Raw genomic sequence first — 12,378 nt, 5'->3', positions numbered from 1 at the left:
ATCCTACAAGAAAGCACCTGTATAACCTTGTGTAACCAAGTAGTACCAAAATTTATTTGCCCTCTGAGTCTGCTATTTTACCCTCTTCCTCCAGCCCTTGACACTGTTTCTCAGGAAGAAAAAATCCTTCATGCTGGCTACTACCTCATATGCTCTGTAACATTGTGGTGTTCACAGTTTGATTTTGTTTTCAAAATCCAGGGTAGAATTTGGCTCCCAAACCTAAAGCTAGTAGACAAGAGGAAAGTCAATCAATCAGTAAATATTTATTATTTTCTGTAACTAAAGTACTGGGCTGTGGTAGGGGAGACAACAATCAAAGACATAGCCTTGTCTTCCAGAAGCTCACAATCTAGTTGGGAATTCAAGAATACCCCTAGAAAAGTCCACTGACAGTTCAAGAGGTGCTATTAGACAGTAGGAGAGAAAGGGGCACACACCAGGGCACAGGGAAGAAGTGCTTTGTGAATAAAGAAGGAAAAAGTGTTAAGTTGACTTTCAAAAGTCTCTGGAAACACTGGACTTTAGCTGGTCCAGGAAATATACGGAAGAATTGGACAGGCAGGAATAAATGGAGAAAGTGTTCCTAGAGGAAAAGACATGTGGAAAAGGGGAGAGGTAGGCAAGATCAAGGAGTGTTTAGAAGGCAAGACTGAGTATCAAGAAAGTGAATTTCTAAGCCCTGCTTACTCAGGTAAGCCATGATGCTTGTGTGAGAATTCTGATGTCCTAGATAGGAGACTCTGGGAGGCGAATATGAAGGAAGAAAATAATAATGAATCAAAGAGCACTTCCATTCCCGGATGCTTTATACATTTTCAAGACTATTGCGCCCCCATCAGCACTCTCATGGTATGTGTAGACACAGCCCAGGGCTGTATTTCCCAGAGATGCCACACTTTTCCCCTGGTGTCCTCAGATATAATGCCTCAGTTCCTGCAGAGTCACGTAAAATAACTTGTGAGAACTTGGTGCTTGGTAAGCATCCTTGTATCCAGCTGGCAGTCCATTCGTCATATACCATCTGCCCTGGCCTGGAGCTGGTAAGCATGTGCCGCACTTGGGGTATTTGACAAACTGACACTCTACCACACGGAGTGTCTAACTCAGCTTGTCAAATACACGGAGCGTGGCACTGCAGGAGGCCAGGCCAAGAGCTTCTGTGGGGAAGTGAGATCTTCCTGGGAGATGTGACCCTAGAGGGAAAGAGAGAGAAAGGAGTGATGAAGTCACACCCTTAGCCCCGGGGATCTTGCTCAAAGGACCAGCCAAAGCACCAGAATAGGGAAGTGAGCAAAATAGGCATAAGGTTCCTAACCAGAAGAGAGATCCTGAAGATAAGCAGGTAAAGCCCGAGTGACACCCAGTGCTCAGCTGGAAGCTCATCAGGCCTGAGTCCTGTAACTATGGCATTTCTAGGGGTCCCAAGCTTCAGTGGGTTCCTCTATGCAGCACAGAGGGGAAAATTTGGTCATCATCCTGCCTCCCTGACTTGAGGAAAGTACCAGACCCTAGAGTCAGCATCCTTGCTCCCTCTTCTCAATTCTCCCAAGCTGCGTTTTCAGAGCTGTGGTTATGCACATAGGCTTTGAGGTTAAACATGAGCTTAAATCCTAGTTCTTCCATTAGCTAGCTAGGCAACCTTGGATACATCATTTCACCTCTCTGAGCTCAAGTTTGCTACACCCACAAAATGTATGTAAGTATAGTACCTACCTCATAAGGTTATTGTGAGAATGACAGGGGATAATGCATGTAAAGCCTTTGGTTCAGTATTCAATACACAACAAACGCTCAAAAAGTAGTGGTTGTACGACCAAAATGAAAGAAAGAGCTATTGGCAATTGATTTAGCAGGATCTGGACAGGTGTGACATTGATTTCTTGTGGTCTCAGCCTTGCCTAACATGATCCTCTTGACCCATAGGGACTCAAGAATGGCAGCTATTAAACTGCCCTTAAAGATCATCTAGTCTCACTCACTTAGGTTATAAATGAGATAACAAAGGCTCATGCTGGGGAGGAGACTTGTAAAGTTTATACAATAAATTTTTTGCAGTTCAGCAGTATGCCTTATACAGCTTTCCTCATTGGTTATTTTGCCCCCCTTCTCTGTATATCCCTCTGGAAAACAGGAGACACATCAACAAAGAGGGCAAAAACAGGCAATAGCTTTGCAAAGCAGCATTTGGGATCACTGAACCCACAAGCCACCAGGGCAATAAGGAAGCTGCCAGAAGCAGGGTCAGGTCTGAAACTTCTGGGAGAATTCCCTTGGCAACAATCAGATCCTGTTGCTAAAAATGCCAGGTTGCTGGTATCAAATTACTGCCCTTACCAGCTGTGGCAGTTGATCTGTGAGCAGGTAGCTGGTCTACATTAAATATTGTCATGAAAAGTGGCAAACATCACAAGGTTACCAGAAATGATAAACTGCCCCCATGAGGCTGGAAAGCCCTGTCCAAGCAAAGGCAAGACAGAGGGATTCAGCCTTGTCTTTCAACAAGAAAACACTCAGTGTCTTTTCTTGCTCAATTCTTTTAATTGAATGTAAGGAGGTAACATACCCCTTCAATTTAAGTTCTGGCAGTAATCTCAAAACTAAAGCTCTTTCACTCCCTCACTTCCTTTTCTACCTACCCAATTCAGCCTAAGCCACCCAGCAGCAAAAGCAGCAGTCATGGTCACCAAATATGGCATGAAAGAATCAGACAAACTTGTGTTCTAATGCTGTCTTGGCCATCAACTAGCCAATAATGGCTTGAGCAAGTCTTTCTTGGGGTTTCAGTTGTCTTCTCTGGAAATGGGGACAAGAAGACTTACCTGGCAAAGTTGTTGGAAAGTGTTGCTAAGCTTTCCAGAGCCTCCCACATAGGAGCTCAAAAGGACCTTGTCTCAGCCCCTGGACCTATGGTTGGAGGCCAGCCAAGCAAGCTGATTAACAGAGTCTGAGTTGGGGATGGCAGGAAAAAAAGAAATGGATTGTTACCTTTTTTGTGTCATTACCCTCATTGGCTGCCAGCTCCAGTAAGAAGACCTAGATAAGCTGGAGGTGTTCACAGCCTTTTGAATGCCCTTTCTGACTTTATTCACCTCCAGAAAGCCTGGAAAGGAGGCATAAAAGGGGCTAAAAATTATTAGTACTTTGAAATTTGTAAAGCCTTATAGACAACATTGCTCCAGTATTAATGGAAGGAGTTAGTGGCTGAGCTGAAACTAGACTGGTTTCATTTCCACTCTTGCTGTTCATGCCTCTCCAATGGAGTGTATGTAAGAAAATCACATTCAGTTGAGAAATGTTCACCAGACCCATAGAAAGAAGAGATAAATGTCTATGTGGGATGATATTAAGGGAATTTGAAAGCTCTTCTCTTGGTCTGTTATATTACTTAGAATAACATCATTTTTCCCCATATGAAATGCAAAATCGTCTATTGGAGAGCTTCACCAAGCCACTATTGTTGATGCAAAGGATGAGTCAGTTTTTATGGAGGGAATTGGAGGGAATAGACCAGAAGAAGGAGGGGTAAGTAGGTGTGTAGGAAGCTCTGAACACTCAGAATGAGCCAAGTACCTGAAAGAAAAATAGAGGAAAAGAAGAAGTCCTCAGGACCATGCCTAAAAATTCCAGACTGCCTCTAGAATGAGGAGGCCCAACTGGGTCAGTTACAGGACAGGTCCTGCTGCTTGATGTCTCAGTCCTCCTAGGACTGACCTGGGAGCCCAGACCCAGCTGTGCTACAGATTCTCTGTATGACTTCGGGCAAGTCCCTTTCTTCCTCTTTCTGGACATCAGTTTCTTCCATATGTACCTAGTCTCTAAGAGTCTTTGAATTCTGAATCTCTAGGAGTCAAAGATTGGACTAGAAAAGAGGCTTTCATCTTTGAGTCATGCCTCTCAGAGAGTGCTATATGGATTACCACCAGCACTCTCCTCTTGAATGTGTTCAGCCCCACCCACGGTTACATATGCAAAGATTACTCTCATCTTCTTTCTTGACAGAGGGCTGACAATCATGAAAATAAGGAATCTAATAACTATGGGTCTCTAGACAGCATCTATCTAATCATTCTTTTCCTCTTTTTACTTTTTTATTTTGCAAAAGGGGTGAAAAAACTGTGTCCTAGATTGGAGAAAGGACTTACCCAAAGATACACATTGGGTAAATGGTAAAACAAGGACGGCTACTCAAATTTCCTGACTCCTGGGTCCAAAGAACATTCCACTTCCATGTGACTATCTCCAAAGCATCCTGATTGGATAGAAAATATCCTATCCCCTTTTCCCCTCTATTAGAACCTCTAGGATAAAAGGCCAATGGAAACCTTCTTCCTCCCACCTTTGTCCTTGATCCCTGAGGAGGGTCTGAGGAGAATGGGATGGGCAGATCCAAGCCACCCTTGGCTGCCATGGACTCTGCCCCAGCTTGAGAATCCAAGAAGAGAGGGCAAATGGATACCATACCTGTCAGTGGAGTGGTGCCTTGGTCATGGAGGGGACTCTGATTCCCCAGTGCTGAACCAACCTGCAGGGGCCAGATGGAATTGGACTTTCTGCCGTGAGCAAGAAGCTTCTGTGTTTTGAAGGGCCCTTGGTGTCTTCAACAGGAAACAGAAATGAGGAAGATAAGACTGAGGTTAGCCAACGGAAATCTGGGTGCAAAATGACAAAACAATGCTGTTGTGAAAGGGTCTGCTACTGCAGCAATAGTAGCAGGCCACTGCCCTGCCTCCACCAACTCCCAGCTGACCTTCAACAGACACTAACTTTCCAAGCTGCAGAGAGAGAGAGAGTAGAAAGCACCTGGCTGCCCTAGGCTCTGCCTGTGGGTCAAGGAGATTTTCCCAGAATAATTGAGGGAAACCTGGAATACCAGAACTGAGACATTATCTAATGAAAAAACCCGTAGTCAAAATTGAGAAACAGAGTCTCTGAGGGATAAAAGGAAATATTCAGTATCACAAAGCAAATTAGTGGAAAGCTGAAATTTAAACCCATCCCTATGGACTCCAAATCACATGTTCTTTCACTCTGCCAGTATGCCTCCTGGTCCTGGAATACCATTTTACTTCCAACTTCTCTCCTGGCATACAGAACCAGCTACATAATTTGCAAGGCCCAGTAAAAAATGAAAACGATAGGCCCTTTATGTAAAAATTAAGAACATCAAGATGATGACAGCAGAACATTAAACTAAGTGTGGGGTCCTTCTAAGCATGGAGTCCTGTGAAGCTGTACAGGTCCTATGCCTATGAAGCCGGCCCTGGGGCACAGTTATAACCACAGGCCACATTCTGTCATCTTGGAGCTTGCCGAAGGAAATAAATAAGGAAATTCACATTTATTAGAGTACTTATGATATTTTTTCATGTGTATTATCTAATTTATTCAACAACTCTCTGGCATGGTATTATTATTATTCTTATTTATAGGTGAGGAAACTGAGGCACACAGAAATAAAGTGACTTGTCTAAGGAAACAAAACTAGAAAATAATAGAGAAGGCAGATTTTTCACTCAGGTCTAACTCTAAATGTTGAGGTTTTCGTCTACTTTCCTACATTGGCTACAAGGAAGGGAGAAGAAAGTAGTTGACTTTGAGAAAGAAAAAATAGTGCCAGACCCCTAAGTTCAACTGTGACCTTCAGGCTAATGAGGGACACGAAAGGTGTGAAAAGAGGGTGAATGGTTTCCTAGTGCCTCATGTTTGCAGTCTCCAGGGAGTCCCCATTAACAGCCAGGAAGATGATGAATTCCCATCATGCAGTGCCCTCCACCATGAATTCTGATGGCATGAAGGATGGGAGGGGCAATGCTTTCAGGGTATACTTTGATAGCTTTCAATGATTGCAGTGCCCAAGTCACAGTCCTCTGTCTACACTAGTGGAAGTATGGCCCTGAGTGGTACTCAAGCCGTGGTAAATAATCTTTTCAAGCTACATACATTCTTATAAATTCAGGTTCAAAAGAAAGACCACATCCTGTGAGCCAAGAGCCCTGGGCCCTAGTCCCCACTCTACTACCTCCCTGGGCATTAGTTTCTCCTTTAACCAACAGAGGTTGGACTAAATGGTCTTGGATACCACTCCAACTCAAACATTCCCTGGTTCCTTTGTGGCTCTTCGTTACTCACTGTGGGCTTCCCCATGGTTGCAGGACCTGAGGCTCTGTGAAAGCCTGAGATAGGGATTCACTTGCACTAACATCACTCCGGAGAAAACTTCCTTCTACCAGAATAATTTATTGGCTCAGGCTTCAATACCCCAGATCTAGCTTCTAGAAAGATTCAGTTCTTGTTTCTTTTGGTTGCTGACTAAAGCTTGGAGCGGAAGTAGGGTAGTCCTGTGGGCACTTTTCTAAAAAGGGACCCCCTTCTTCCTACGCATACCATAGAGATTAAGTTTAGCTACACACGTTTTTTTCTTCCCTGTCAATTAGGGTACACTACTGGCCTTTTAACAGGGGTTTCTGGAGACAATGTGTTTACCTAAAGTAGTAATGAATGGTATCTATTTTGAGCCCAAAGACAGGGCAATAAAAGAGAGCATTAGGAACCAGAAGGCTCTGAAAATCGTACCACCTATGCATAGGGCCTGAATGAGAGAAAAGGGAACTGTGCTCAGAGTTCCTCTTTAGCCCACAAACACAAATTATGCTGGGAAGGGCCAAGTTTCCAATAACAGCACAAAGGGGCTTCTTCTTTTTGATCTGTTGTCCAGGCTTCTGCAGAGAGCAACCAAAAGTCACAAAGTTTTCCCATTTTGTATGATTTCTGCTTTGCCTGTGCTTGTGAAGGGAGATGAGAAAGAAGGGAAAATAGTTGACAAGCGGAGCAAGCAGGCAGTGCTGGGGTCCCACACTGCAGACACACTCATTTATTTCTTCAGTACTGGAATAGAAAGAACACTGAATCAGAGTCCCTGCATCTTAAACCCTGGGTTATAGACCAAGCTCTGTAACTTATCAATTATGTGACCTTGAACAATCACACACAGCCTGTCTGAGCCTTAGTCCTTACATCAGATTGAAGGATTCTCAGGCTAAAGGGAAATGGAAGACAGGTGTGCACCCCAAGAGCTATGTCACCCTACGGAATATGATACGTAATTTGACAAAGGCATGAAGTGCCGTCAGATACGTATATAAGGTTCTCCCAGGGCAGAAGATGAGGAGGTGATGGTAACTGGAAAGGTTCTCAGAAGAATAGGATTTTGGCTACATCTTAAAGGATAGAGAGGAAAAAAATGATGCTCACTGTCTCTGGAAAGCCTTCTCTGACAACCACCTGCAAAATTAATTGCTTCCCACCTTGCCCTCCTCTACTCTTGAAAAACATCCACACAGCACTTAGGTGTCAGCCTCTCCCAGAAGACCAAGCACTGCCCAAAGTAGGAACTATGTTTGATCTTTACTGTCTTCTTAGGCCTAGGAATAAACTAGTTATCCCAGAACTGTGAGGTGAATAAGTGAATGAGTCAATGCATAAGCAAAAGAAAGAGACCTCATAGCGCAATGTCCCCACATTGCTTAGCTTATCCAACCTCCATGAAGGAGCTGAGAAGCCCCCACCCTTCACTTTGAGTTTATCTTCCTGTTCACTCACCCCCACCTCCTTTCAGAAGACTTTCAAGAAGAGGCCCCAGGGAAAATTGCAAAGCTAAGGCCACTTCCTGTGCAAGTGGCTTGTGTCCACACACTCTACCTCAACCCTGGTTATTGCTATGCATAGGATTGCACTGGGGTTTCCTCTGAAAGGAAATACAAAGGCTGATGCAATGTGTAGGGCACCCGCAGGCCAGGACTAAAGAACTTTTTGTACACCTGGGCCTGGGGACAGAAGTTTCACTGTGAGGCTCCCACAAAACAGTGATATTGACAAGATAAATGGCAGCAATTAACCCAATAACTACAGCTTAACTATATTCAGCAAGGGTGTGTTGAGCACCTACTGGCTACAAAGCTCTATGCTTGGCAAAAGGGGAAAAAATAAACATACAACAGAACAGAAATATACAACAATCTAATACAAATGTAATGCGAGCCACAATTATTATAATAACCACATGAAAAATTTTTAAGTGAAACTAATTTTAATAATATATTTTATTTAGCTCAATACATCCACAATGTTATTTCAACCTGTAAACAATGTAAGCATTTATTAATAAGATATTTTACATTATTCAAAATGTAGTATGTATTTTATACAAACAGTACATCTCAATTTGAACTTGCCATGTTTCTAGTGTTAAATTGCCGTATGTGGCTAGTGGCTACCGTATTGACCAGAACAGGTATAAGACATGGGCCCTATCCTCTAGGAATTCACAGTCCAGTCCAGAAACCAGAGTGCTACATGAGCATGTTCAAAAAATGAGTACAATAGTGGAGGTGCATGTGTGGAAAAGAGAACTGCACTAAGAGTCAGGAGATCTGGGCTACAGTCTTTTCTCTGCCACTAATTCTCTGTGTGACCTTGAGCAAATCCCTCTCCCTTTCTGGGCCTCCATATTTCCATCTCTACAATAAGTCTGATTAAATTTATTCACAAAACAAATACATGTTGAATGTGTTCTAAGTGTCAGGCATGGTGCAAGGTACTTAAGATGCAGAAGTGAAAAAGACATATAAAACGCTTGCCTTCCTGACATATACAGTGTGGTGGAAAATAGCCATTAAACAAATTTTTTAAATATGTCAAGAAAGGGGGAAGATCAGAGAGCAGGGAGAACACATAACAGGATAACATAATCCACCAGACTTGGATAGGTCAAGAAAACTTCTCAAAGTAAGTAACTTTTAAAGTGAGACTGAAAAATGAGAAGTAGTCAGCCAAGTGGATAATGGGCGCAAGGCAGTTCCAAGCAGAAGAAGCAACATGTATAAAGATTCTGAGATGGAGAATAATGTGGCATATTCCAAGAAGATAAAAGGCTGGTATGGCTTGAAAAAGAGTGAACAAAGGAAAAAAAATAGCATAAAGCAAGTAGAAGAGTTAAGCCGGGGGCCAAACTAAGAAAGGCCTTGTATGCTATGTTGGGCGTTTGAGACATGAGAAGCCAGAAAGTGTATATATGTGATGCAGTGCCCTTCTATATTCAAGCCTAGGATTTTAGGGGTCCAGACTATGGCAAAAAACAAGAAAGAAAAGTTAATTCCAACTGGTTGGATTAGAGACTTCACAGAAGAGGCCGAATTTTAAAAGAGCCTTGAAGGATAACAGGATCAATAATCAGAGAAAGGCATTTCAGGCAGAGGAAAGGACCCAAGTAAAGGTGCAGAGATACGAAAGAATATGGTGAGCTTGTGTGAATAGGGAGACTACTGATACAAAATGGCAAATATAAGCCTGAGAGCATTTTTGAGTATCTATAGACATCGTAGAATAATAGTAGCCCAAAGGCCTATCCAACACACCAAACGTGCTCTGGAGGAAATCTGGCAAAGACCTTGGACCTATCAGGAGATCCATTTTGTACTGGAATAACAATAATTAACAAGTATTGTGAGCTTACTAAGTGCCAGGCACTGTTTGAAGCCCTTTACACATGTTAGTTTATGTAATCCTAACAACAACCTTATGAGGGAGATACTATAATTACCTAGTAAATGGCAGATGTAGGATTTAAATATCATGCAACAATTTATGAAAGGTAGAAATTTTGGAGCAATCTACAGAAAAAATATATAATATGTCTCTGGCTAGGAAATGTCAAATTCAAGTCAGTTATCATCTCAGTCTTTAAGGGCAGTTTTTTCCAGGAAAACCTCATTCATTTCCAATTTATGATCATTAGATAAGTCTGAGCTGAAGCTTTTGTTTAGCTTCTTAGAAAGACAAAATAAATGAAGTAAATAAAATGGGAGTTCCAGGGAGTTGTTTAAAGACAGAAAACCAAACTGGTTCTACTTACTAGCCATACCTCACTCCCAGTCAGAGTCCCTCAGAAGCTTCCATCTATGGCAGAAATAACTGAAGTGACCCTAATCAACCATTTTAATCTATTTCCTATAATGACCCACCTAAAGATTTTTACTAAGCAGCAGCTGTTTTTTTTGTTTGTTTGTTTGTTTGTTTTTTTTTCCTTAAAATGAGTAAAGAGTTTATCTGGGCCAAGCTTGAGAGCCGCAACTCAGGAGCATAGATTCAAGTTGCCCTAAATATACACTTCCTTGGGAACAATTTTAAATGGACAATGAAGAAAGGAATGAGGAATCAACTTTCAATAGCCTGTTGTAAATAGTATATTCGGAAGGAACAAACATGTATTTATTTAAAATATATATTCTCACTCCAGTCTGTCTCTCACTCCCACTATTCACATCACAGCTGTAGTCCCAGCTACTGGGGAGGCTGAAGCAGGAGAATCACTTGAGCCCAGGAGTTCAAGGCTGTAGTGCACTATGATCACCTGTGAATAGCCACTGCACTCCAGCCTAGGCAACAGAGGAAAACCCTGTCTCAAAAAATAAATAAATAAGAGGAAATTCTGTCATTTTCAACAACATAAATGGAATTGGAGATTACGTGAAGTGAAATAAGCCAGGCACAGGAAGACAAATGCCACATAATCTCACTTACATGTGGATTCTAAGATAATGAAAGTTATAGAAGCAGAGAGTAGAATGACGGTTACAGAGGCTTGGGGGTGGGCGGAATGGGGAGATAATTTTCAAAGGGTACAAAGTTTCAAACAGAAGGAATAGGGTTTTTTTGAGATCTATTGCACAGCATAGTGAATACAGTTAATAATAGTATATTGCATGTTTCAGAATTGCTAAGACAGTATATTTCAAATTATTCAACAAATTATAGGTATTTGAGGCAATGGATATATTAAATTTAATTACTCCACATTGTATTCATAAATCATAACATCACTTTGTATCCCACAAATACAATTATAAATTTACAATAAAAAATTAAATGAATATATCTATATCTATATCTGCATCTATCTATATATCAGTATAGAGATATTTCCTAATTCAGACTGGGGTAGTTGCTCCTGATATCATTGACTTGGCACACACAGACTATTTTCATCTTCTTAGTTTGTCTTCTGAGTAAAGGAAGGGCAAGAATTGTGCCTTTTGGGAAACAAAAAGAAAATTTAGAGCAGACCCTTGAGCTTTCACCACAGCTAAACATTTGCTAGAACTAGATTTGGCACTGATTCAGGAATTAGTCAATCCCTAAAAAATTGATACCTCATGGGCTTTCAAAGTGGAATCCTGAGAGCTCCTGTAACGGCCAGATAATGCAAGGTAAGAAGCAGAAAAGCTTCATATTGGCATCAGAAGGGACACTGCCTTCTATTCTCAGATCTAGGCAGAATAGAAACTGGGAATTGGAAGAAAAACACTTTTGTTGAGTGCTTATTATGTACCACCTACTCTCACTCTCTATTATATCACTTATTACTCTCAATAACCTTATAAAATAAGAATCATTTCTGTTTCACAAATGGAGGCATTGAAGCATGAAGAAATTAAGCAACTTCCTTCAACGTCACATATTTAGTAAGTGGCAAAGCTGAGATTTATAATTTTGTTAGAATTTAGAATTCCAAATTCTAAAATTTAGAAGTTTATCCCTAAGATGGCATAAAAGAGGCTACTCAATGACTCACCATATCCTTTGGCCCCCTCAAACCCTGCTGCCTAGCTGTTTCCCCTAGCCTTAAAGAAAAAAGGGGGTTATTCCACTCAATTGCAAACTCCATGAGAGCAGGAACCATGTCTGTCATACCCAATTTTCAATTAGACTGCTGATTTCTTTTTCTTAATTGATTTTGGGCATACTTTGTATGTTAGAGAGATTTTTCCTTTGTATGTAACGAGAATTGTAATTATTTCCACTAGTTTGTCATTTGCCTTTTGACTTTGCTTCTACCATGTTATAGTTTTGTTTATTGTTTATGTCCCCTACTACAGTGTAAGCTCCATGAGGGTAGTTATTTTATTTTATTCTTAACTATATCCTTAGTGCTAGAGCTGCCTTGCTTATAATAGTAGGTTCTCAGTAAATATTTGTTGATGAAAAAAAAAAATCTTCCTGTTCTGCAAGACCAGAAAATGAGGTGATATCTGAATACTGAAAGCTTTGACCTTCCTTGGACTCTGGTTCCTGATGACCTGGTTCCTGGAAGCCATCAGGTTTGAAGGCTCACTGAGAATAGCTCTAGGCAGAGTGTCAGGAGACCTGAGTTCCAGGCCCAGCTGTGTCATGGCTTATAACATGACCTTGGGAAGTTTCCTTTTTGCTCTGAGTATTGGTCTCCCTGTATCCGTTCATTCTCATATTGCTGTAAAGAAATACCTGAGACTGGACAATTTACATATTTTTAGAAAGTTTAATTGGCACATAGTTCTGCAG

At 41.4% G+C, this 12,378-nt stretch overlaps 1 long non-coding RNA gene across 1 annotated transcript; it reads right to left on the bottom strand.

Annotated features, from left to right (window-relative positions):
- Positions 1-250: 250 nt before the first annotated feature.
- Positions 251-4,548, bottom strand: LOC129024685 (uncharacterized). The gene is made up of 2 exons (XR_008497122.1): positions 4,465-4,548; positions 251-1,196 (listed from the first exon to the last, which is right to left on the bottom strand). It is a non-coding gene; the product is annotated as an uncharacterized LOC129024685 (long non-coding RNA).
- Positions 4,549-12,378: the final 7,830 nt, after the last annotated feature.

Source organism: Pongo pygmaeus, chromosome X (genome assembly GCF_028885625.2).
Source record: "Pongo pygmaeus isolate AG05252 chromosome X, NHGRI_mPonPyg2-v2.0_pri, whole genome shotgun sequence".
NCBI lineage: Eukaryota > Metazoa > Chordata > Mammalia > Primates > Hominidae > Pongo > Pongo pygmaeus.
This window is presented reverse-complemented; position numbering and strand designations above follow the sequence as displayed.